Below are 25902 nucleotides of genomic sequence, written 5' to 3' on the forward strand. Positions count from 1 at the left end.
AGAGATAACATGTCACCGTTTGATTTACGGGGGTGTCTATAGCTCTGAGCTTGGTACCTGAGATACCCCTGATTCGTTGGTGTTGTTGTGTTGAGTACAGCACTGTGCACTCTTAACAGTAACACGACCTCCGTACAATCTGTGGCCCCAGTAGAAAGTGTGCAAGGGTTTCAAATAATGCGAGTTGCAAACATGAAGGTCAGGTTTTGACTTACATGTTTACTGCTCGCATTGTGGCGAACCCTTGTGCACTTTCTGCTGGGGCCACCGATTGTAGGGAGGTCGTGTTACTGTTAAGAACGCACAGTGCTGTACAGCTTGTGTATTACGTTCATAATAAAGTTTCCCTTAACAACAATCTAGTGATCTTTGGTGCTTCGCGCCCACGCAGAAAGTCTATTTCGTCGGTTCCGATTAGAAATGCGTTCTCGGTCTTCTGCGAGCACGATTCATAAAACGTAATTCGTGGAACGTGAGGGAACCGACGACGTCACGGCTCCACAGGACGGATCCTCTACCTCAAATACTGAATACCATCAAGGGCGCCCAGACCACTAGAATCATTACTCCCCTAATGGACCACTTCTATGTTGACGTCGCCCCTAGCGTCGAAGGTCGTATTTTACCCCCCCCCCCCCCAAATAAACCTAGCCACGCTTTTCGGACTGGCACGTCGCGTGCGAAAGTAGCAACGGGGGCGGGGAGATATGCTTACTAAAAAAAAAAGAAGGGAAAGGGTAGCCTGCGCTATGGTGGCTTGTTATTCCCAGCAAAGAAACAAGCAGAAGAGAGAAACAAATGAGGAAAGCAAACACGAAATTGGCAACAGTTCGCCCAGAAGGCCGCAGACCCGCAGGAACTGAACAAGTGCCCCTGTCTCCTGACTATGTTGTGCGGGACCTAGCAGCGTATAGCTAGGGAAACGTCCGAAATCTTGAGGCGAGCGCTGCGAGACCGTAGGAGAAGACTCTGTTGGCAGTAACGGGTGCAGTGGAGCAGCAGGTGAGGAGTGTCTCCTTCAACATGACAGGTGGGGCAGTTGGGTCAAGAAAGGTACTTAAGGCTACGTCTGGTGTGCGTGAAGATTCGGAACATATTATTCTCAAATGTGCGCGGTTTCGAACTGCACCTTCGTTAAGAGCATAGCAGAGCTCTCGTCTTTTTAGACATTTTTTGTTTCTTTACTAGACCTGGGGTAGCTTATCCCGCAGTGAGCAGGTTCCCATCTCAATTTTTTGCCCTATCATCATCATCATCAGGTACTTAAAGAGGAGCAGTGTAGTCCGCTCTACATTCCGTTGAAGCCTGTGGAGCAAGGACTCTTCCCCCATGGGGTAGAGGCCTACCAGTGTGTGGGCCATCGTAGGGTCAACCGAGCGCAGAAAAGAGTTCGTCCTGACAGCGTCTTGGAAAGAGACCTGAGACCTATTTGTGCAGTATCTGCGAATGGCTAGCCGGCAGACAGACGGGGTAAGCACAGAAGCGATGAGGAAAGTATGAGGGAAGAGTGAAAGCACATTTTGGTAATTGCGAGTGCAAAGTGTCGCCGAGTCTCGGCCTAAAGGTCCACGCAACCTTGAAACCGATTATCTTCCCCAAACTAACAAGTCAGCTACCTGTAGGTAGCTGCGCAAGCGCATACGTTTACTCGGAAAAGTCCATTCCGGCTGAACGTTCCACACAGCCGTGCGTGCCTACATGGTATCCGGATTGCTCCCCCACCAGGCTGCATTCGATGCAGAGTGTCAGAGAGCAGTGAGCATGTACTGCTCAGCTACGAGCTAGTCACAGCTAGTGTCGCACCAAGTCGTGAAGTGCTCCGGGATGCATGGGACAGACAGCGGCCCTCTTGACCTCAACAAAGTACTCGGTGACTGGGCAGCTGCATATCGACATGTGTTCTCCTCTGCGATATCCTTCCTTACGGGTCTTTCGTGGAAGATAAATTGTTTTAGAATCCTTGGTATCGAGACCTCGCCACTCTAAGCGTGCTGGAGTAACTGGAACAAATGTAGAATAGAAGAGAAGAAGAAAAAAAACATGGAAACGTGCACTGGTGCGAACATCTGTTTTATGACGCTTGATGTGTGCAAGCACTGAATGATTTAAAATATCATTTCTGCACGTATGTCCTTGACGTAGTTCGCCAGGGCATACAGCGCAGGTTGTTGGTGCTGCTTTGGCAAGCTACCCAGTGCCTTCTCAATAGAAAAAGGTCGGTTGCTGAGTTCGGCAAGGGCGTTCGTCAGTGTTCGTCAACTAGAGTCGAAGCGTTGGCAGGTGACCAGCTCGTGCTCCGTGTCCTCTACTGTTCCGCAAGTTCAACATTTCGGCGATCCAACGACACCGATCTTATGATGGAATGCTGCTGCGAACGGGACATTGAGCCGCAGGCGATGGACGACGGACTCTAACGACCTTACGTAATCTCCTCTCTAAAACCATGCGGACAGGCGACCTCATGAATCACTTGTTCCTCGCGCGAATCGACCCCAACCGCATCTACTGCCTCCAATCGAAGATGCTCAAACGTACAGTTGACAACATTTCCAGTTTTCTTTTTAAACCGACCGATCGACCAACCGACCGACCTTTCAGGGATTAGAAGCATTCCGGCATCTCTACAATGTAACCACAGACCGACCATTAGTGGCGTTGCTCATGACCATAGTTATATCAATATCAGCCCTTATTACAATCATTAGTCGCTTTGGGCACTAAATGCGCAGACTTTTAGCGAAGCTTAGTGGCTTTTCGCGATCTTAAGGGGGCGGTGGCATCCGGAAACCTATCTATGAAACCGATGTCATATGTTCGGCATCGGCCAACAATCTACTTGTCTATTTTTTTCGTTCGTAAAGTGCTTAGATGTTAAATGAACGAACTGTAAAGATCAGCACTGATTCCGCAGCTGCAATGACTCCGGCGGCCTGACGTCACTCCCTAAACGGAGGAGTGAGAGGGCGGCGCTCAGAAGTGAAAGGGACGTCAAGACGCCTCGTAACTCTGTGGGACCCTCTTCGGTTCTCAAGGAGTGACGTTTTCTCGTTTCCTTCTTTTTTTTTTTATAGGTAATTCCGGCATGCTCTAACATACAGCGTCTGCTCTTGCCATATATTCCGTCGAATAACAGTCAAACTACGCCACTCTTTCCTGTGTGATTTTGTGTACCGTGGTCAGTTGTCCGCGAGGATTGAAATGACACTATGGTTGTTATAGGGAGCCTCCATGGGTTGCTGCGGCTTCTCCGCTTTCTCGGTGAAAAGGTGACGCACATGGAGGCTCCTTAATGTTGTGATGTCGGTTTTCTATAGTTCGGAGGCTGCTGCATGGGCGCAAGATCTACGAAAGCATGTACGGTGCTGTACAAAAGTTTACAAAACACGCTCCGGCGCATTCCTTCTTCCGAGTTACGCGCTATAGCAGCAAATGGGACTGTATGGACTTAGAGACTTGTGCCTAGGTAACCCAGTCACGTGTTTGTAAGTCGATACGGTACTATTCGCTGCTAGCGTGTCACTCTGGGGAATGAATGCGCCGGAACGGGTTCCGTAAACTCTTGTACAGCACTGTACTCATGGGTGCCGCCAGGACGTTTTCCAGGGGTGGTGGGGGGAAGAGCAGAATACTTGCGCCGGCGACTACATTATCTTGCCTCAGAAACCCTACGTTTCTGGAAGCCCGGGGGGGGGGGGGGCAACGGCCCCCAGTGCCGCCCCCGTGACGGAGCCCATGCGGAACAATCAACTTTATTTCAGGATGATGGGTGGGGAGTTTTATCGCGGGGGGCGATTCTCTATCCCAGTGCTGGAGGAGAAGCGGGGAATAAAGTAATGGGTCCCGTTACAAGGAGGAGCGAAGTCCTGTGGCGTCCAAAAAGGCGAACAGAGCCTTGAGGACAGAGCGTTGGTGAGGTGTATGCGGCCAGGGGGCCAAGCAATTTTGTGAGGGAGAGGGGCCGGGAGTCTAGCTCGAGAGGGAGGCGGAGAGTACGGAGTGGGAAGGGTGGTAGTGTGGGCAATTGAGAAGAGTGTGCTCGAGATCTTCAACAGCACCGCAGTGACTGCAGTGGGGAGAGTTCACTTGTCTCAAGTGGTAGCGCCACTGTGCTGTGAAGGCCACGTCGAGGCGCATTCGATGAACTAATGCGGCGTCTTGACGAGAGATATGTGCTGGCATGCGGAAAGCGAGCGATGGGTCAACTCTGCTCAGCATTCAGTTGGCGGGTAGCCAGAGGAGTCACAAGGCTTCGAAGCATGGACCGCCGATCGCCTCTCAGCAGTGCAATACGCGTCCGTGTCCGAGACGAGAGAGCTGCTTCGGCGGCGCTGTCCCATGCATCTACTACATACGGTCATGCAAAGTACGCATAGTAGAGCGGAAGAAAACCACAAATATCTGTCATTTGAGTGGTTCCACCGCGAAGCAGCTGTGGCTATGACTGGCATACAGATGGGGACAGTTGAAAAGAGGTCAGCAGGGAGGAGTGGGGGACCGGGGGTTAGTATGCGTCATGGGACGACAGTGTTACATTAATGCTGCTACACGCAACACGTTCCCTGTAAACAGGCAGTTGATTTTTGTATCCCATTCAAGTAGTTTCTGTTATCTTTGAAATAAATAAGTAGATAAAGGATGCACGTATAAACGTCTGCACCAGCATTTCTGCGACGGAAAGAAAACGAAAGCTGCAAAAGCACCGATGCGAGCGAGTTCGCTTGGATCAGACGTAGACAATGGGGAAAGAATACAGAACGCTACCCAGACAGCCGCCTTGTATGCTTCTGTGAGCTGCACATTGCGAGTTACCGCACACACTTCCGCACACACTTCCACAATACCCGGTGTGTGCCTCATATGGTCGCAGTGTCACGTTCTTCACTGTGAAAATGCAACCGTCCAACCTGCCAGCTTTGGAAGTTTCTGAGTCTGGTATCGTTTTGAAAGACGCGGGGAGACGTTGCACCCCTGGCTGTATTTACCAACCACCTGTAACTCCCGTTCTTTTACACACAATTCTTATGGTGACAAAAATAAAAGTGACCTTAACTGACTAAACAATTCGGAATTTCATTCGTAAGAACAATGATCATGAAGTTGAAATGAAAAAGAAACCGAACGCGTGTCATAAACTAATCCGCGCATAATGCGCGCGGCGAAAAGAGCCGCATCCTATGGCGCTTCGATCCCTAATTCCAGCGCTATCCATGGCGCTGCAATCCATAAAATCGACTATTCATCCACCCATCCACAGCTCATGCGCAGAAGTGCGGATTCTTGTTCGTTGTTTCACTTTCTTTTCTTTTTTTTCTCCTTTCCCCTTCTTCTTCTCCTTTCTTTCTTTCTTTCTTTTTTTTAAGAATAGCAGGTCGGGCCTACGCCTGACACACCTTTCCTCCATTTCTTTTTTCGCTGCGAGCTATGTTTCTATTATTTTAAGAATTTCACTGTTTTGCATTAAGGTTCTGTTTGTGACAGTAGCCTATACACGTGCAGAGTTCGGAGGACATTATATTTTCTCTATGGTCGCCTGTGCGGTAGGGGGGGGGGGGAGTATATGTTTATTCACACAAAAAGAGATGTCAGCCAGGCAAGTGCCGGCTTGCTACTCCTTGCTCCTCCTCCGCCTGTGCGGTAGATTTTGGATGTATCTTGTGCATTGAGCGCAAAGTATAGGAGCCTGTGATGCACGTGTGGTTCGTCTTCTCCTACGCGAGTAAATTTTAGTTTCTTGTTTGTTGAAGCAAGTGTTCTCGTTTCGTCAGCCACCACCCTTCGTGCTATTTCGCTGAGTCCGAATCTTCACATTGCTCATTGGATCTGGATATTGCATCTGGGCTGTTCTGCGCATCAGGACACGGCGACCTGTAACAATTTCTTTTTTCAATAAGCATAACCCAGAAACTTATTCCTTAAAGGGACGGCCCGTTAGGGAGTACATTTTTGGATTAGCGGAGTAAAATGGAGAGTAAAAATGCTCCACAATTTGATTCCTGTCCACCGTAGGTGTGCGCGTGAACTGCACTGTCTTCTGCGCTAAAAAATAAATAAATAAATAAATAAAAAGAAAAAAGAAACTCTCTCCAAGTGTACGACACTTCATTGAAATGTTGAGTCAGGAGCAGAATTACCTGCCTTTGAAACGATGAATGCGTAGACAGAATTTCTGTCGCAGCGCGGCAGCCCGTGAAATAGTTCCAGCGTGGACTGCGAGGGAGTATGACACTAGCGGCGACTGCTGCATTGAGCAATAAGCAATTTGAGTTTCTAGACAAATGGGGTAATTTCTCGTGTGACGTTAGCGCTGTACAGACTGCAGCTGCAGGAGGCGATATAACGAATGGTTATAACTCTTGGAAAGACCTGCGTTGCACTTGCTTTTGTGTACTGTCCTGCTTGGCACTTTCAACAAAGAGACCGGCCGCCAAATCGCCATTTGTGCCCTATCTGTGTTTGTCGTGTACTGTTTGCAGAGTTCCACGAGTCACTGGGAAAATGTGCCGAAGTTACATGATAGTGAGAGAGAACTGATATGTCTCTCCCGTTGAAAGCTCTATAGGAGGAAGATTTGATGGGCTTGGATTGCGATGATTGGTTTTCGAGATTGGACTGACTCGTAGAAGAGTGCAATAAGCGACGAAATCGAAATAAGAAAATAAGCGGCAAACGACAATAAATAGTGGGGAGGGAAGCGAGCTCTTAGCGTTCGCCCTCTCCGAGATCCGGAGTAATTTTCGCATTTGTCTATCATTGAAGGGCGGGGGACTACATTGAACAGGGGACTACACTGTGTTTTAATTTGGTCGGTGATTCTCCTCTCTCTTATACTGCAGCCAATTAAATCTTGTTAACGCTAACCTACGAAGGAAGATAGACAGGCTTTGTGAATTTTTTTTCTTTAAATTTCTCCAAGCAAATAATAACCCAAGGTATCACTCCTTTATGAGCATAAATACACCATATTATCAGACACGTCATGTTACACAGCTCCATCTTCCCAGGGCGACCACTAACCGTTTTCGTTTTTCCCCTTTGCTGTCTGCTATTTCAGACTGGAATGCTCTTCCTCAAGAAGTTCCAAACTGACCTAGTCTCCTTCCGTAAACAATGCGAGTTGCGCATTCAGTAGCCGAGGCCGTTTTGCAAGTGAACACATATGTATATGTATATACCGATGTACTCATGTACTCATGTACTCATGTATCGCCCTAAGGGCTCTTTGAGGTATTTACATAAATAAAAAAAATAAATAAATACCTGGTGTTTCAGTTAAGTCCCCGGGCGGGGGGGGGGGGGGGGGTCGAGTTCGCGGGCTAAATAATTTGCCAACGGGTGCACCAATCGACAAACTCTCTTTTTTGCAAGTGTCTCTCCGGTACCACCTACAAGCTGCGCAGCGTGCGAATGAGTGGGAGGCGCTCATTATTTAAATACGAATTCAAATGAGTTTCGTAAAAAAAACGTAACTCCTAAAGCAGGGCGCTGTCGGCAAATGGGTAGTACCCCTTTTGGGACCTTCAGTGGACACCTTTTAGAAAAAAAATCTGCCTCCGAAGCGGGTCATTTGTTGCAGTAATTAATTGGTTTTGGTTTGCATATTTTTGTCGCGGCTCGTCGCAGTGAAGCGCAAAAGGACGCTCTTCCACTCCCTTATCCACTAATGAATTATGTCCTTACAACAATGAATTACACCAATGATGTCCTTTTGCGCTTCACCGCGACCAGTCGCGACGAAACATGTAAACCGAAACCAATTAATTACAGCAACAAATGACCCATTTTGGTGGCAGATTTTTTTTTCTAAAAGGTGTCCACTGAAGGTCCCCAAAGGGGTAGTACCCATTTTAATGGCGACAATGCCCTGCTTTAGAAGTTACGTTTTTTTACAAAACTCAATTGAATTTTTATTCAAATAATGAGCGCCTCCCACTCATTCACACGGTGCACAGCTTGTAGGTGGTATCGGACAGATACTTGTAAAAAAGAAAGTTCGTCGATTGGTGCACCAGTTCTCGAATTATTTAGCCAGGGGATTTAACTAAAACACCTGGCATATATACAGGGTGTCTTTTTATAATACAGATTTTTCATCAAAAACTATAAGGGCTATAGACATCCTGTTTTCACTTCTATCGTCTCTGGGCCGCCGGACGTTCTTGGCCATCTGTTGCTCAACCGTCAGATGACTAATTACCTAAAAATCATTATTTAACTTTTGATTTATAAAAGCTACAAGGTCGTCCCAATGAGAACATGCGGCCCATTCCGTAACCTGATACCGTTATTGCTTTCAGAACAAAAATCCGTTCGATATATCGTCCGGGAAAAAAGAAAAATCTTGAAAGAACAATTTTTTTCCTTTCCTTCACCCCTAATGTGAGAGGGTGAAAGAGGTCATTTCCCCCAAGACGCAGGAGGCTTAACTGGATTACGAACTTCACTATCAGATACAATTACGAAGGTACTTGAATAAAATGCGCGTGTAGTGCTACAAATTTGCTCGGTAATATATTAACCAACCGTATATGTAAACACCCTTTAGAAATTTACAGATTTCTGCTTAGAAATATCTTGCGTGACTCTCCAGTGTTTCTCTGAACAGCTACAGCGCTACATCTCTCGTGGTGCACGCTTAGACAAACACTTGTGGGAAATCGGAAGTGATGTGTGTCGCCACAGCAATCTCCTTTCAATATGGAGTGGAGTCCTCCAAAGCTGTAAAGGACCCCTACTTCAAGAGAACCCTCGTCCCTCCGTGTGTCAGAGGTATTACACGAAGCTTTTTTTTTATCAGCTTCACCCTCTAGGCTTGGTTTCACAAGCGGCTTCCTCCGCTGCGATGAACTTATTCTGCGCGCTGTTTACCATCCTTTCGGCAGCAGAAATGTAAACTGTGCACAGCAGCCGCAGCTTCTCCCACATTTTAAGAGTGACACTCAACCCCCAATGCCGCCGAGAAAAGTTGGATTTGGTGCTGGTGTGCACTTTATGGTTTCTGGGCTCCGGCCAGTGCAATGCCTTTCCTTTTTTTTTTTCTTTAATAAACCTTCATATCCCCCACACTGCCCCAGTGCAATGCGCAGCGATTATTCTTCGCGTCTACTCGTAAAACTTTTGATGGCTCCGCGTATTTCGGACGCGCTATGATGCCCGCTTTTTTCTTCACTCGTAAGAATAAAGGAGGAATATGGGCCTGCAAGTTCTTGAATGCAGCGCAGCGTGCGTTGTTGTTTCGTCATTCCTTGCGCTGCTGAGCTGTTTCGGGATGACCTCGTCACCCATTCGATGCTCTCTTAGAAACAGAAGAAGGACGAGTGGCATCACTGTTGGGGAAACATTGGGGAAATTGAAGAGGAGGCTCCAGCAAAATTCAGTCTCCGTGTTGCAGCAATTGTGTTAAACGCTTCGGAGATGAGAAGGCGTGCCACTAAAGCAAGGAAAAATAAACACAAAAAACTGACACAGAGACGACAAGACAAGGCTGCGCTCGTAATGGTTATTAGACGCGTGCGCCAACCCTTTTAAAGCGAACGTCCACAGTCTAAGGAGGGCCGGAGTAAATTGACCTCTACTCAAGCGTCACCATGACGTAATCGTGACGTTGCAGACGTGGTACAACTAAAAAAAAGTCCAAATGCCCGGGGTGCGCACTCGTAATTACCAGTATCGGTAACGCAACGGCAGAACCTGCAACAGTTAAAAACAAATTAAAAATATAACGTTACGCTCCCCCCCCCCCGCCCCGCACACACACCCTTCTACATAAAAGCAGCGTGTGAATGTCGGGGTCCCCGGGGTCGGGGGCTTTGAATCGTCATGGGTTTAATCTTTTTTTAACTGTTTGAACTGTTGTTGTCGCGAATGTCGCCGTTTCATGAAGCCGAGTTCCTTCACGTAGCTCCACGAGTCGTTCTTTGTATTAATGGTACACGGAAAACAGTACACGTTTTTCGTCGCTTTGGTGTCTTTAGGAGCATGAGCTTATTGCTCTCGGTCCACCACGGAAAGTAAGGAAGGCTCCTGCATTAAGGGTCTGCATCGTCTCCGAAGTCTATGTCGCAATTACGTGCGGAATGTAGCTTGTTGGAACGACCTAGTTCGCGCTTTGTGGACAACACATACGTGTACTCCCAGAGGAACCATGCACCTTCTGCTCAGGCTCATGAAATTCGAATAGACTGGTAGCTATTTTTAGAAAGAGCTTCCGGAAAGGTAAGGCTATCTGTGGACCTGGAACAGGGCAAGGCAAATGCGACTAAGAATGGAAGGAATTACATCGATGCTTAAAACATGACATGGCGTACTTTAACGTGGCATTCTTGTTACTTATTTCCAGCCAACTAAGTCTGCGGCGCTGTCATACCATTTGACGTCGCTTGTTTCTGAACAGTGAGGGGTCTATTGGGAAGCAATTACAGCTTTATTCCCCTATAGATCGATTTTTTGGATTCTAGATTTTTTGTGCCATTACCCTGACATTTACTCGCATGCACTGCAAATGCTCCCTAAGCCTCTCGTGGACATTCGGGTACTTAGTCCCTCAGAGGGACAGTGACGCGCTATCTGCGAGACAGTGCTACGTTCCACCTCATTAACAATCAAGAAGTGTGGCCAGAAGGATGTTCGTTCCGCCCATTTGGTGGTAAAATTCCTGAAATGGAAAAGCTAATCACTGTCTCTGCTGACAATCGTAGTGAGCAAAGCACATGAGAGGAGATACAACTTTTTCTGTGTTTTACCAAATCATGCGACGAATGTCGGCACAGTTCCCCCTGAAGTCGGCCAGGACGCATACTAATCCCCCTGTCCCCCACTCCTTCCTGCTGTCCTCTCTCCGTCTGTCCACATCTGTACGCCGCTCATAGCCACAGTTGCTTCGCGGCGCTAACACGCATTCAAACAAACAAACAAACAAACAAACAAATCATGCGTGGTCTCCGCGCGAAATCGACTGAATTTTTAGCAAACGCCTCTTTAAAGAATTACGGTGTGATTTGTCTTACGGAGACTTGGCTGAATCCGGATTTCAACTCTGGAGAATATTTTCCATCAAGTTGTAACGTTTTTCGACAGTATCGTCAGTATGATCCTATGGGCGCAAATTTTGGGGGCGGTTGTTCTTACTACTGTCAAGCAAACTATCTCCGTTTTTCGTCGTAACGACCTTGAAGTTCGTAAAGAAAGCGTGTGGGTTGAAATCTGTACAAGAGACATATATAGTACCATATCTGATAGTAGGTCGATGCACCAAATATGTTGCACCAAATTGCACGAAATATAAATAGCCATGAGTTTGTATGTCATATGAGGGTCTGAGCAAATGCCTAGACACGTTTAAAGGAGTACGTGGGGCTGTCCAAAAAAATTTCAGATTAAGACGTCTGATGAAAGTGTGGGTGTGTCATTTTACCGAATGGCGCTAAATGTTTTGATGCGTGCAATTTGTTTCCCAGAGAAAAAAACTCGCATAAACATGGGTCCGTGCCTTCACCCTTAACTCGCCATTCCGGGTATTACGAGGAGGAGGAGGTATGATACCACGTCACCGATGACGTTATAAGGAGAACTCTTTTTGGTTCGCCGGTCAGTGGGGGGGGGGGGGGGGGGATATATTTATTAGACGAAAAGAAAATAAAAAAAGCGAAGAAAGGTCAGCCAAACAGGACGTCGGTCAGTGGGGGTCAGCGCCTTGTCCCTTTGCCGCCATAAGCCAGTTTTGCCAATTCTCCCGGAGAATTGGGGATAGAAGGAGCGGCCGAATCATTACCGAGCAAGGAGAAATAAAGCCTTTTTCCACGACCACAAAGGCTTTTTCAGAACCCCGAATAGCCGAGTAGTAGACGATAGAGGAGTAGCAGACAACATTTCTCTAGGCCAACCAGATAATAGATCTGCGTCTAAGGCGGACGCTGTTCTTTTTATGATGTCTTTCCTGTCTTTAAGACAGTTGAATATATTCCAAAATGATGCAGGACACGTATTAGATCTGGCTCTCACAAACTGTGACGTGGAAAGCATCGAAACTGTCAGAGAACCTTTGGTGAGAGAGGACGTGTGGCATGTACCCTTTTTGTTATCCTTGCGCCTTTCTTCAACGCCGTCCAATAGATTTGAAAAAAAAAAAAAATCACTTACAAGTTCGCCAAGGGCGATTACCTTGGCATGTATGAATACTTTGAGTGTCTGGACTGGTCTGCAGTTCTTGACGCATCTGATGCGGACATTGCTCTCGAATTGTTTACCTCTGCTGTTAAAAAAAAAGGTATTAATCTCTATGTCCCTAGGAGTTGTGCGAGGAAACAAAATTATCCCTTTCAGTTTTCTGCCGAAGTTCGGCGTGCGCTACGTAAAAAAACTGAAGTTCAATCGTCATTTCAGAACGTTACGAGAAGTTGATTCATATTCAATACATAGTACACATAGAAAACGAGCCAAGGTTTCGTACCGTCGTGATCAAATGCGTTGCTTAGATTTTGTTCAAGAAACTTAATTCGTAACCCGCGTGAGTTTTGGCGCTATAGGAAGGAACTATGTTCCAATCGCGAAAGTATCACACATGTTAATGATCCTTGGGGAAAGAGGATTGATTTGCCTTCCGACATTTCCAACGCTTTTGCGGATCATTTTTCTTCGGTTTACGCCTCACAAGGGGCAAGTTACCTATGCACGCCTATTTCAATAACAACTGATGATTATTTTCATGTACCTTTTATTGATTCCTCTGAAGTGCTTACTGCAATCCAGATGCTTAAGCCGAAAATGTCCTTAGCCTTTGACAATGTACCTTCTTTTATTATCAAGAGCTGTGCTGTGCTTTTTGTTATTCCCCTGACACATATAATTAACTTATCGTTATCGTCATGTCGATTCCCTACACTTTGGAAGAATGCCACTGTTAGTCCCGTATATAACTCTGGGAACAAATGCGATGTTAAAAACTCCAGTATGTATCACTATTATCTGCATCTGCCAAGGTTTTGAAATCACTCTGCATGTGTAACCGCATCACGCATTATTTTGAACGGAAAATGGTACCACATCAACATGGTTTTATGAAAGGCAGGTCCACTGAATCTAACTTGGTTTCCTTTTTGAATTCCTCCTTGGTTTCCTTTTGCTTTCGATCTAGCCTATAGTTTTGTGTCGAAGTTCAATTGTTATGATATTAGTGATCTCTTCGCTCATTTTTCTTAGACTATCTTACACATAGAAAGAACTTCGTACGTGTGTTTGGCGGTTTGTCGCAGCCATATTATGTACGCTGTATAACCGCTGTATACGTTTATGCGAACGAAAACGTTTAAACGTATCCTGGGAAAACGTTTAAATACGTATACGTGCTGTTGAACGTATATCTAACAGAACACGTTCAAACGTGTTTTAAGAAAACGTTTAATCTGTGAAACGTGTTACAAAATGCATTTCTTAAGAAAACGTTTAAACGTTTAACATAGAGCTACGCGCATGCGCTTTACCTCGTGGGGAATATCTTCCTTACACATGCCGCGGTGTCCTTCTGGCCGCTTCGAGGTAACGATCGGTTCGTTTCGGATCCTTCTCTTTTGGGGACTCCTGAGCGAAACTGAAACATGGCCGACGCCGATCGACGCAATGGATTTCATCCGAAGGGACAGCTTCCGCCAGTTTGAATACCATGCCATGGGGGGGATTTATAACAGTCGAAACGTGCCACGTCGTAAGTTTTACAATGTCTAATGTCGAATATACGTATGGGGGTACTTTTAAGTAAGGAGTTTTGGCGAACGTAGAAGTTTTACGATTACGTTTCTGATAACATGATAAGCCAATCGCCTGATTCCTTTGGAGTGGCTGACATCACGTTGCTTGCTGATACCTGATTGGCTGACAGCGACACGGGGTCAAAATCGGAGCGCGCTTACGATTTCCTGAAACTCCCGTGAAATAACCCTTATACGGCACCCCGGAAAAGGTTTCTCTTCGATTCTTGACGAGAGATGGCACCACGTGTGTCGTAGCGGTTGTTCCACTCCGGTTCCCGAAAACTCTTTTTGGCGGAGCTCCGATCAGTCACTTGCAGCGAGTGACACTTGCGCTCAGTGTCATTCGTGTGCTGTCACACGACGTCATTTAGTGGTACTTGGCACAAAGTGCACTAATGATTTAGTGAATTCTCCAAACTCCTTTACTTCTCTTCGGCAGACAAAGTGTGTAGCCTCGACGGCAGGCATTGTGGCAGAGGAGGTAAAAATATTCAGAAAAATTGAGGGGCCCCGACACCACAATATTTTTAAACAAGTGTCTTCAGCTGCGTGTTTATTTTATTTAAGTACAGTGTGAAAAGGTGAAAAAAAAACAACAAAACATGTCATTACTCTCGTTAACAGCTTGTGAGACTATTTTTTTTAAGGTTTGAAGAAGATTTGCAGAATGTGTTTCTAAATCAAAGAAAAACATTCTGAAGAAGGTATTGTAGCGCACGCCTAAAACATTAGCCGACGTATTTTCTTATCTATCGTAATTGTCATCAGTGCGTAAGTGACACCTACTTAAGCCGTGTAGGAGAAACGTAGTGAAAGTGACATCCACTGGTTGGAGTGCACTACACGAAAATGAGACTAAATCATCCCGTGTGACAGGAGAGAGAAAGAAAAGCGGATAATCTACACTCTTAATCTCAATACAAAACATTACCGCACAAAACGCTCGACGCCGACCAGCGTATATAATTTATTTAATAATCCGAAATTATCGGAGTAATATTTACTTACGTTCATGACCCCAGAGGGTAATTTACACGACCGAGTGGCATGCTAAAAGAAGCGTTCTATGCACATAGAGAACACAAGTCGCTAAAAATGTGTTATTTTTGTGATGACGGAGCGACATCGTCATTATGATTAGTACTATCATTGTTTGTTTGTATATTTAAATATGCCAAGGACCCCAAAAGCGCATTATATGGAAGGTGGCACATGGAAGGAAGTTTTATATGCACTAGCGCAATACAAATAGCATTGCTCACACGACTGTAAATAAATGCGAAAGATAATACTAGAAATCAAAGTCATTTAAGAACAGAGAGACAAGGATATCAACGGTGAACAGTACATAATGCACGGTCACCGCGACGCCAAAGCACACAAAGCGTTGTGGAACTCGAGCAGGTTAGTCGTCTGAGCAACTGGGAAAGGTAGACGATTCCATATGATGGATGCGTGAGGAGAGAAACAGTATATCAAGATAGATGAGCGACAGGTACGTCTTTCAAGTTCTTTCGTGTCATCAATACGAAAGAATATAATGCGAACGGGGGTGATCTATTGTTTCCGAAGATCACGGTTATGATAGAGCTTGTGAAACAGGCAGAGTTTGGCCATATTTCTTCGAAAGTGTAACTGGGAAAGGTCTAGTGGTATTTTCATCGTCGCGACGCTGGTTGTATATATGTGTAGAGGAGGTGGTCACCAAATGTAGAGGAGGTGGTGTTCCTCTACATGAGTCCTGACCAGCGATGGTGGAATGTCCCAGCGGGCAGATGGTCGTGGCCTCACGCTAGGACGGTGCCGGTAGAACTGCCGTGCCAGAGCCGTAGCGCGTGGCAGCAGAGGCACGTCTTCGTCATCACACACGGGCCGCCACATATGTATGAATAATCGGAGTGAATATTAATGAACAGAATGCTAATTTGAAGTAATTTATATGCTAGCCGTGGCCCGGAAAGTTCTGTGAGAGCGGATGATCATAGCAGACGATGCTCACCATCGTCCTCACACTTTTTCTGTTACATGTACGCATGAACATTCACGTTGTTCCGGTTATCCCTGGAATTGAATTCTCAATATTATCACATTTCACCCTTATTGCCATCCTACGACGTCGCCACCACCGTGGGCCATGTAGCGAGCTTCATCGCGGTAAGCCAGTAAACTAAGTTCGGCACAGTTTCCAGGCCCGATGTACTACACGGCGTCCTAGGCATGTAGAAAGTGTCACAGGAAATAGTATATCGTTTTCCGCAATCAGAATACAGAACGTTGCCATTCGGCACGTGAACTGAGGTTGGGTATCGCAATTGCTGCGGTGAAACAGCTCAATCCGTCGTCATGCATGTAGCTGTTGTTGTTGTTGTCATTCTGAGCGCTAGTTGGTCATGTGCGTGTGTTATGTCTTTAGAGTGCATAACGACCGCAGTCTGGCGATATCAGCCGAGGCAGACAACGGAACAAAGTCGACGTGACAGGTAAGCGAATAGGAGCCATCACTTCTGCAGCACCATAGTTCTGCTGCCCTTCTGAGCCTGTCCTTCCCCTGAAAATATTCCCGGCGCGGCCATTAATTGTTGGGTAAGCCTTGCGCCCAGCAGGAGATCACTGCGTGTAGGTACTTTACCATTGATGTTCTTTATTTTATTTTATTTGCTTTTCGTTTCTTTGGAAAGAAGATGGGTGGTGATGTCCTACGGAATCTTGTATATGCCGCGCACCGAAATGAAGAAAACTAGGAAGGGGAACTCAAGCTCGGAGGAAGAGGTATATACAAAGAAGGTTATGCAGACTGGTTTGCCATGAACACCCTGTTACTCTGCATTCATGTGTTATTAGCTGTTAGCAAAATGTAAGCAGAAGTGTCCACTTTGTGTCACGCACCCCAATGCACAACACCATCATTCACGTGTTAGTAAGTTATTTTTAAATAACCTAGGGTCCTTACAGACATTACATGGTGGTGAGAATACAGCATACGTCAACATACGTACCGAGTAAAAAAAAGCATGACATATAAACACATATAACATATCAACGATAATCGATTATTAGTTGTTATAGGAAAATTTAATGAGACAGGTATGAGACAGGTATGAGACAGGTATGGTCACATGTTCAGGGGCTGCAGGATGACGCAACGATTATGTACAACGGTTATTTACAACATGGTGATCGATGAAATGATATGATATAGTTCACGGCGGCGTGCCCTTGATCGTAACGCAGCCACCTCGGGCTGAAAGCGACGGATGGAAGCGCCATCGACGAAGAAACCTGTCATCTCCAATAGCGAACAGTTCCCGCTGCAACTCAGTAGTGAGCAGTATGCGCGCTCTCCGCACCAAGCAAAAAATGGGCACATCTCGACGACGTTGCGCGACTGCCTTACAACGAGCCTCCCAAAGCACAACCGCGCCGCAAGCTGTGAGAAGTACACTAAGGCGGTGTGGGTGACGTTGGTTAAAGCGCACTGGGCATACTATGTTCGTGCTTCGTCGGACAAGGTTCCAAAAGACGCGAGCAATGCGGCAGGCAAACAACACGTGCATGTTTGTCTCACGTTCACTGCAGTAAGGGCACAAATCTGTCGCTGTTACGTGCCACGAGTACAGGCGGTCCCGTGTGGGTTGCACGCCCCACGCGAAAGACCACATGGTGTCCCGCAGAAATCCAGGGAGCCATGTAAACACCGTCCATGCTATGTTTGACGCCTGCTCAACACGCACTCGAAGGCTCTCGCTCGCTGACACGGAGTCCAACAACAGCGCACCAGCCATCGAAGAGGGGGAAGCCGCAACGAGGCTGCCATCAGGAACAAGGGGCGAGAGCTGTTGGTAGTACGTATGAACCGCGGCGTGAAACCCCAATGGTGCTACCGCCCGTGAACCACTGACAGGGTTTGGCCCGAGGAGTTCCACCCAGTAGGTGAGCAGCACTTTCGCCGGCGAGTCTTCCTCAGCGTGCACAATTCGCAACGTGGTGCTGAGAGCGATGCCCCGATTCATAAGCCCGATATCTGGAAGGCTCATCCCGCCCTTAGAATTCGTAAATGCCAGCATGGTCCGTAGGACAGGGCCTCTCCGCTTTCTCCAGAACAATGACAAGAGGCAAGAGTGCACCCGAACGACGACTGCACGTGGGGCAATAGAAACGTGACTAAGATGCCACAAGCGTCCCGGTAAGACAGTACGTGCGAGGAACGATCGTTCACAGTACGACAGGTCAAATGCCTGTGTCGCATCACACTTCGTCTGGAGCTCCTCCAGCGCCCTGAACCGGTTATCGACCTTTGGGCCGCGGCAGTCGAACACAATGCCCAGTATTTTTAGTGACGCGCTGAACTGGAAAGGCAGTGATTAATACGGAGAAAAGCTCCCGAGTGGCATCAACTTGGTCTTGGTCTTGGGTCAGTAATAGACAGCAATAAGCGGCAATAATTCAGAGCAACAGATAATGAAAAGAAAAAAGGAAACATATATAGAAACGAATGTATACACTATATGTAAATGATGTACAGCTCCCATCGAGCTTAATAATAACACCGGAAAACATATGGTCTCGTTCCCGGGCGCGATTACAGCAACCATTCGGGACATGAGGAAATTCTAATTCAACGAAATTATTGTGTTAGTTTAACACAAGGATTTCGTTCACTTGACATTCGCCCAGTGCCCCCAGGGTGGCTGTTATCGCGCTCGGAAACGATATCGAATTTCTTTTTCTTTTTTTTTTTTTCAGTGTGATTTTAAGCTCGACGGGAGCTGTACATCAGTATTATCACACACACACACACAAAAAAAAGTGCTGCAATTAGGTGTGGTATGAAAAGAGATCGGATACTTGTTTGTGGAATGCCTCATGATTCTGAATGAGTGCAAGCATTTGGGAAGGTCATTCCAACTGAGAGCTGTACAGCAGCGGAAGAAAAAAGTGCTTTCGAGAATTACTTTGGTGTTACAGTTAAAGCGGTCGACCATCTTAGGGTGGCCGCACGGGGGAACACGACTCCTGAACGAGAAATTGGGGACACGTATATAGACGACACGTGGCAGGGTTGTTTGGATTTAATCCACATGGATTTTATTTGGTGGATTTTTTTGGGGAATTTTATCCATACAATGTAATCCGGATTTTTTCGAGATCTTGTCCAGATATGTGATGTGAAAGACAATCTAAATTCAACGTTACACGCAAAAACTCCAACTTTTATTTTATTTTAGTGTTGGCTGTTTACAAAAGCACAGGTACGCGCAACATTAACTTCGGACTTATTTTATTTTTATTTTGCTTTTTGTTTTGTTTTCTCGGAGTAGCAGAACTTGTCAGGTGACACGTTCAACCTATCCGTATTATTTTTAGTCCGTCCAACTCCAACTTCAGACTTTTTTAACTTTGTAACTTTTTCACTTGACTTTTTAAGTTTTCGGATTTCACTTTTTCCTGTTTTCTTCTACTTCTGCCAATTCAGGGAGAGGCTTTCTTCTGCTTCCTGGAGGCATTGTAACTGAAGTACGACAGCTAATACAGGCGTCTACCGTAAACTCCATTCACCCACGCGTGCATGGGACTCCAGTTTTCGGAAAACAATGAAAACTCATTCAATGTATGTCAATGGAACAGCCTGTACATACACCGAAACTATGAGAGGTCACCCGAAATCAAGAAAAACAGCTAAACACATTTGTTTTTACTGTGTCACATTTCTAGGCTTGCCTATATTCTCCAAAAATATCCCGGTTTTATCCCAAAAAAGCCCACCGGAGAGGATCTTTTTAAAAATAGCCAGATTTTTTTCAACCCTGGACGCTGGTCATGTATCCGCAAGGGAATGTACAACTTGGTCCAACCTTAACTCGAACACGGCATCGGCCTGCGGAGCAAAAGGGACGACACCCTAGCGACTCTAACTGGAATTAACGGGGGAGGGCGTTGAGGGCTGTCCTACCCGCGTCACGGGGGTGCCCGTGTGAGAACTGGTGCTCCGCTTCGAACGGGCGCTGACTTTTACGCGTGAATATTTCTTATCTACGCATGGTTCCAGTCTGTTCTAGAGATTGCCGCGGGCAATTGAAATCTTCGCCTTCTGATCAGTGATTGTCCGCGTCGTTAGCAACCACGTTAACAAACATGTCATTGTTATGCGTCATATTGCTGTAGTGGCGTCACATTGATTGGAATTAAATAACAGAATGAAATCAATGAAATAATAATCCACGCGAATGCATTGCGCTGGAAAGGATTGCTGCTTAAAGCAACACATTCCGCGCCACGTTGTATCATATGATGGCCAGCCAGCTGACAGCGTCTTCCTGTGACGGACGGATGGATTTTCAATTCACGTCCACACCTTATTTGCTACCCCTCCCCCCCCCCACTGTCCCGAACTCCTTCCTGCTGTACTCTCTCCATCTGTCCACATCTGTACGCCGCTCATAGCCACAGCTGCTTCGCGTTGCTAACGCGGAGTAAAAAGAAATCGGTTCTGCTAGAGCTGTAGGAAACGAGGACACAGCGACACAACACGCGCACCGACTCACTCACTAATCACTCACGACGGTTTACGGGAAGCGCACAGCAAACATTCAACGCTTCAAATTCTAGAAAAGCCTACTTGCAACCAGAAGGCGGATCACATTCTCAGAACACCCTATCAAAACAAGCGGCAACCTTTATCACATTTTGAAAACACGCTCAATTAGCGACTCTCGGCAGATCTAGCAGAATGGATTTCTTACCGACTAACCCACACATTAACTTTAACAATGTGAAGACAAATAAAATTGGTTAAAAACGCACGCGGCACGGTTGTCGGGACAACGACCGAGATTCCTTGCTCGGTCCAACAACTCCTTCCTTGCTTCCTTGCAGCACTTCCTTGCTCCAAGAACTTTGAAGGTTGTCCCGCACGTGCTGCCTCCACTGCACCCGTTACCGCCAACATCGTCTTCTCTTGCGGTCGCGTATCGAGGGGGGGGGGGGGGACATCTTTAATAATAATAATAATTAATAATTGGGTGTTTACGTCGCGAGACAACTGAGATCATGAGCGACGCCACAGCGGTCGGTCTGTGGATTGCTTTTGCCCACCTGAGGGTTCTTTAACGTGCGATGAAAGCTCATCACACGGCACCCCGTATTTAACGTCCCTCGCGGAAGACGGCGTGTCTAAGCAACTTGTACCCTGCCACCAAGTTGCTGGCGTCCTCGGCCGGGTTCGAACCCGCAATCTCGGGATCAGAAGGCGAAGGGGACATCTTTAATGCAAAGAAAAAAAAAGAGAGGGGAAATGTTAGCCATGATGTAGGCGGGCTATTCCCAAAAGCTAACAAACAAGCAAAAGTAGATAAACGCAGCAGATACACACAGAAAGTTATGAAAAAATGCAAATACAAAGAAAAAAAAAACAATACGCGTATCGCTCACCTTAGTATCTCGGACTTTTCTATAGCTACGCTGCTAGGACTAACACAGCATTGTGAGTTGACCAAGGCACTTCTTCCGTTCCTGCGGGTCTGTAGCCTTATGGGTGAAATGTGACCAATAGACGAGTTCAGAAAATCCCAGAGTGCTTAGCGTCGCTTTGAACTGTGGGAGTTTATTAATACGAAAGAAACGGACGGCCTCCAAAATGTTCCGATTTTTTCCCCTACCGGTCCATTGTCCACGACGTGTCAAGGTCAGCGAAAGCGAAATGTGAAGGATTATTCTTCGTTCCCCCGCTCAGCAAGCGCCCAGGATGCAATGCGTGCGAAAAGAGCACTGGGATTTTCTCAACTCGTCTATTCCGTGCTTCGTTATTTTTGCTTTTCGTTTTTTCCTTTTTCTCGTTTCTGATGAGAATAGCAAGCCGCCGTAGCGAAAGCTGACATTTCCCTCCTTTTGTTTAATATAACCACCATATATCTCCTCCTTGCATGGCTCCGCGCAAAAATTTAACTCGGCGAATCCATGCGTTCGTCGCTTGCGAAGACGCTTGCGTCAGTGCACTGACGGACGCTGATTGAAACGCAATAGCGCGAACCAGGTTTTAGTGCGTGTTCAGTTGCATGGTTAATGTGCCGACAGGCAGCAGCTCTGTTTCAACAGATATCTTTTATACCGCTCCATGACAAAGGGCAGTGTTTTTTCATTTCAATTTGCTGTTCGCATAGGGGGGGGAATTAGGCAACTGGAAAGCGGTGGTTCGATATTCAGTTGTTTCGTTATCAGTACTTATTAATGAATTCACAGAGCAATCCTTAACATGATTTCATCACCGCATTGCGTTGTATTCTGTATCCAGTATTCACTTTGAGTGGCCAGTGAACAGCGAAGCCTTTGTAATGTATAATAATAGTAATAATGCGTAGAAGTCTTTTTTTTTCCTGGAAATGCGATATAAGGTAATAAACGTAGTCATATTAATGAACTACTACCCCCATCAGTTACGACGCACCCGCGTGTGTGATATCTCATTTGCGTGTGTCATATGTGTGTGCGAGTGTGTATGCCTCATCTGTTTCATCGTCATCGCACTCATATGTTAACCCACATGCACTGAGGTATAGTACTGTAATTGTTGCGGTGAATCACCTCATCCCATCGTCATTTATGTAGTAGTAGTTGTCGTTGTAGTCATATTAACTATGAACCTTATCTAGCAATTAGCATTAGTCATCCGGCTTAAATTACCCGAATAATGAGTTTGTGAGCATTGCACACATTATTACTGCTTTACATTTAGAAAATTAAGAAACTGTGAAATCAGTGTCAAGTGCCATCGGGTTTTTGAACGCAACCTCCTTAGCCGCCTCCTAACTGCTCCGAACATTCTTTGACTAAATACCTTTTTGTTCTCACTTTTCCCTTCCCACTAATGTTTATGTAAGTGCTACTTCCCGAACCACACTCTCCGGGTCTCTTAATCAGCTGAAGTCTCGCCCCCCTCCGTCCCTCTCTCTCTCTCTCTCTCAAAATTCCTTGGCACCTGGCCAAATCCAGCCCACCAACGCTCTGCCATCAAAGCTCTTTTGACTTTTTTGGACACCGTACGACTTCGATCCTTATTGTGAAGGGGCTCATTATTTCATTCACCAGATCACCACCAGCAATGGGGTAGAGCATCGCCCCTGGTGATGAAACTCCCCATTCAAACATTCTCGCAATCAAGTTGTTATAAGTACTACTCATATTTCTGTATGCACACCTGAAGAAGCCCAGAGTCTCTCTCTCCGTCTGTCGACATCTGTAGCGCCGCGAAGCATGAGCGGCGTTAACACGGAAAGCATTTAGACAGAAAGCTTACACATGAATCGTTGAGCGCACAGACATGTCGTCGTCAGCGGACGATGAGATATGAACAAGCAGAGAGAAAAAGCGGAAAGGGACTACCTCTCGACATCAACAATCAATAACAGGGGGAGGATCACCGATTCGAACACAACAGATGCCAAAGCGCGCATATCACCTGTAAAGGGTACTTCACTGCGCGTACACCCATATTGAGAGAAAGCTAGCTTTACCGCGTTAAACAACCTATTGGACCTCTCGCATGTTTCCGCAGCCCCCAAGTTGTCGACTTTTTCGGGACTCGATCACACGTACAAGTTTTTCCCACCAATTAATTAATCAAACGTGCAGTTCACCGAAGTACAATAAGTTTCTGCGTATGAGCGCGACAAAGGCACAAACTATACGTGCTACAGTTATTATGCTAGTTCTCGGTTAGTTTTCTTGCATTCTTTTTGCTTTTTTGAATACAAGAGTGCCGAACAGTTATTTCTACAGCAGGATTTAGTATGCGTAGATGTGTTACGCATAGTATGCACGGGTCCCTTCTTCGACTGCGAAATGAGGGCGAGCGGCAATTTGCGCGTCTTCAACCGACAATTTTCGCACTTTTGTATTTTATTTTTCAGCTAGTACAAATTCAAACGGAGTTGTGTCTTGCAATAGTTTGGGCCATGTCCTACATTTGCTCTCTATTTCCTGCAAAAAACGACCTTGGCTTGTCAAAATTTCGAGTCCAATTAAGAAAACTCAACTTCCGGAGAATGAAAGATAATTAAAGTAACCCTGAGCCTTGGTGAAAGTGAATCCCCGAAAAGTGAGTCCCGTTGAACGCATCTTTCTCGCACAAGCATATTTTTTATAGTAATTTATGGCACGTCAAGTGAAACACCCTCTATATAGAAATACACGCGGTGTCCCCGAAAACGTGTCATTGAATTATAATTAAAAAAGCTACACCATCTAGAATCGTGTGGTCAACGGGATTTGTTCTTACTAGGTTTTTGCCACCTCCTATATTGTATAGTGTGTAAGCACACGGTCTCACGCCGTTTCCTTCAAATATGAGTCACATGGCGCCACTTCGTATCAATGACTGAATGAAAAACGATATACTTTATGGTAGACACATACTGAAATCGAACCAAAAGAATGAATCTACTTAAAACAGTCCTGAGGTGCTTCATTGTTCGTTGTTAAAATTAAGCAACTTTATTTAATGATGGTGAATGGGGAGCCTCGTGGCCAATGGCGGTGTGTTAATAATATTGACAATGTGTCGTTCATGGGGGCAGCACATGCGTGTTTTACATCCTCATCTTTATCAGCTGAGTGCCGAACCAGCCGCGTGTCTCGTGACACTTGTTCTCATTCTCGTTAAAGCTGTGTGAGCATTACCGTCAGCCACGTCTTGCTTGGTCCTTTTCATCGTTGAGGTCCCGCGTACACCCTAACACGATGCTCTACCCCATTGCGGGTGGTGAAAGAGAAATCTCCGCACTCATTAGAAATTTAAATTTTAATGAATGTGGAGGTTTCTTACAGAGTCTGCACTCCAGTCTTCGCGAAAGGCCGTCACCCGTCACTCATTAAAATTGTTTTGAAATGCTTCATCCCTTGTAGCCTTTTGTATTGAGTACCAAGTACCGTTAGAGTGCGCTACGTCTTTTTCTTCCACACCCGAATACAGCGCAACAAGGAATAGAGAAACAGTAACGAATGTTGGAGGTATGCACATAAAAAGGCACATCGCAGGGCACATTTACAGCTCTGTGACAACATATAAGTTTCGGGTCGGCAGGAATAGCAATAATGGCATTTTTATAAAGACAGTTCATACCAAACTAGGATCTGTTCATAGAGACTTTGGAATTTCCTAGTAGAGAAAGTCAGTCGAGAAAAGGAATATATATATATATATATATATATATATATATGTGTGTGTGTGTGTGTGTGTGTGTGTGTGTGTGTGTGTGTGTGTGTCGTCCTCGTTGTGGATTATGAAACGGCTCTTTACCGCGTCTCGTTGACAAGAACCCTGGGTAATTCCCGTGAAAACGGATGCTGAGCGTGTCATCAAAAGTCACTCTTTCGAGATCGGTTTTCCGAACAGCACTGGAACCAATTACGAAACGGAGCCCTAAAGCCAACAGAGCGGAGTTTGTTTAATAGGCAGGCATGATTTATCGTGTCGAATGCTTTCGATAAGTCTGCTGCTCAGATAATGATTTCGCTAAAAGGTTCTACTGAAGGCCAACGAACCTTGTTGCGACAGCATTACCATTAGAGCTATCGAAAGCATTCAGTATGGTAAATCACATTTATCTATCAAGGGGAAATGGTTCTAGTAAATGACACATAGCGGCGGTATATATAGCCGAGAGGATGCAGCATTCACCTATTTGTCTTCACCCAGATAAATGGTAATGCTTTTCAGTCGACTTGTTCGTATAGCTTTCCCGGGGGGCTCCCAGTTCCTCTGATGCAGATCATAATTGAAATAAATCCTGTCACTCGACACATTCAGCCATCCAGGCCAAGAACGTATATACATCCATAGGTTCTTCCTCAAAAGAATCTTAAACCTTACAAGTGCAGGCGGTGGTTCTGGTGGTGGGGCTGATGGTAACAGCTTGCCGTTGTTGGCCTCACAGCTGAGGGCACCGTTACGAGTGTAGCCGAAGAGGATGATGACATGATGATCACAAAAAGAAGATGGGGGAGTGAAGTATAGGCAGGCTCGGTGGTTTTCTGCGCCTTCCGATTAGTCATTATAGAGGCCTTCTAGAGGTCATTATACAGGTCTTCTGAGTCATTATAGAGGACTCCAAGCCATCCTGGTTACGCAAAGTAAGCACCCCATATTCTGGGCCCTCATGCGTCTCTC

At 46.0% G+C, this 25902-nt stretch overlaps 1 protein-coding gene across 1 annotated transcript in view; it reads right to left on the minus strand.

Annotated features, from left to right (window-relative positions):
* Nucleotides 1-25902, minus strand: part of LOC135392516 (uncharacterized) — a 381438-nt gene that overhangs the window by 91419 nt on the left and 264117 nt on the right. The gene's annotated exons all lie outside the window — the stretch shown is intronic.

Source organism: Ornithodoros turicata, chromosome 4 (genome assembly GCF_037126465.1).
Source record: "Ornithodoros turicata isolate Travis chromosome 4, ASM3712646v1, whole genome shotgun sequence".
In the NCBI taxonomy this organism is placed as follows: Eukaryota; Metazoa; Arthropoda; class Arachnida; order Ixodida; family Argasidae; genus Ornithodoros; species Ornithodoros turicata.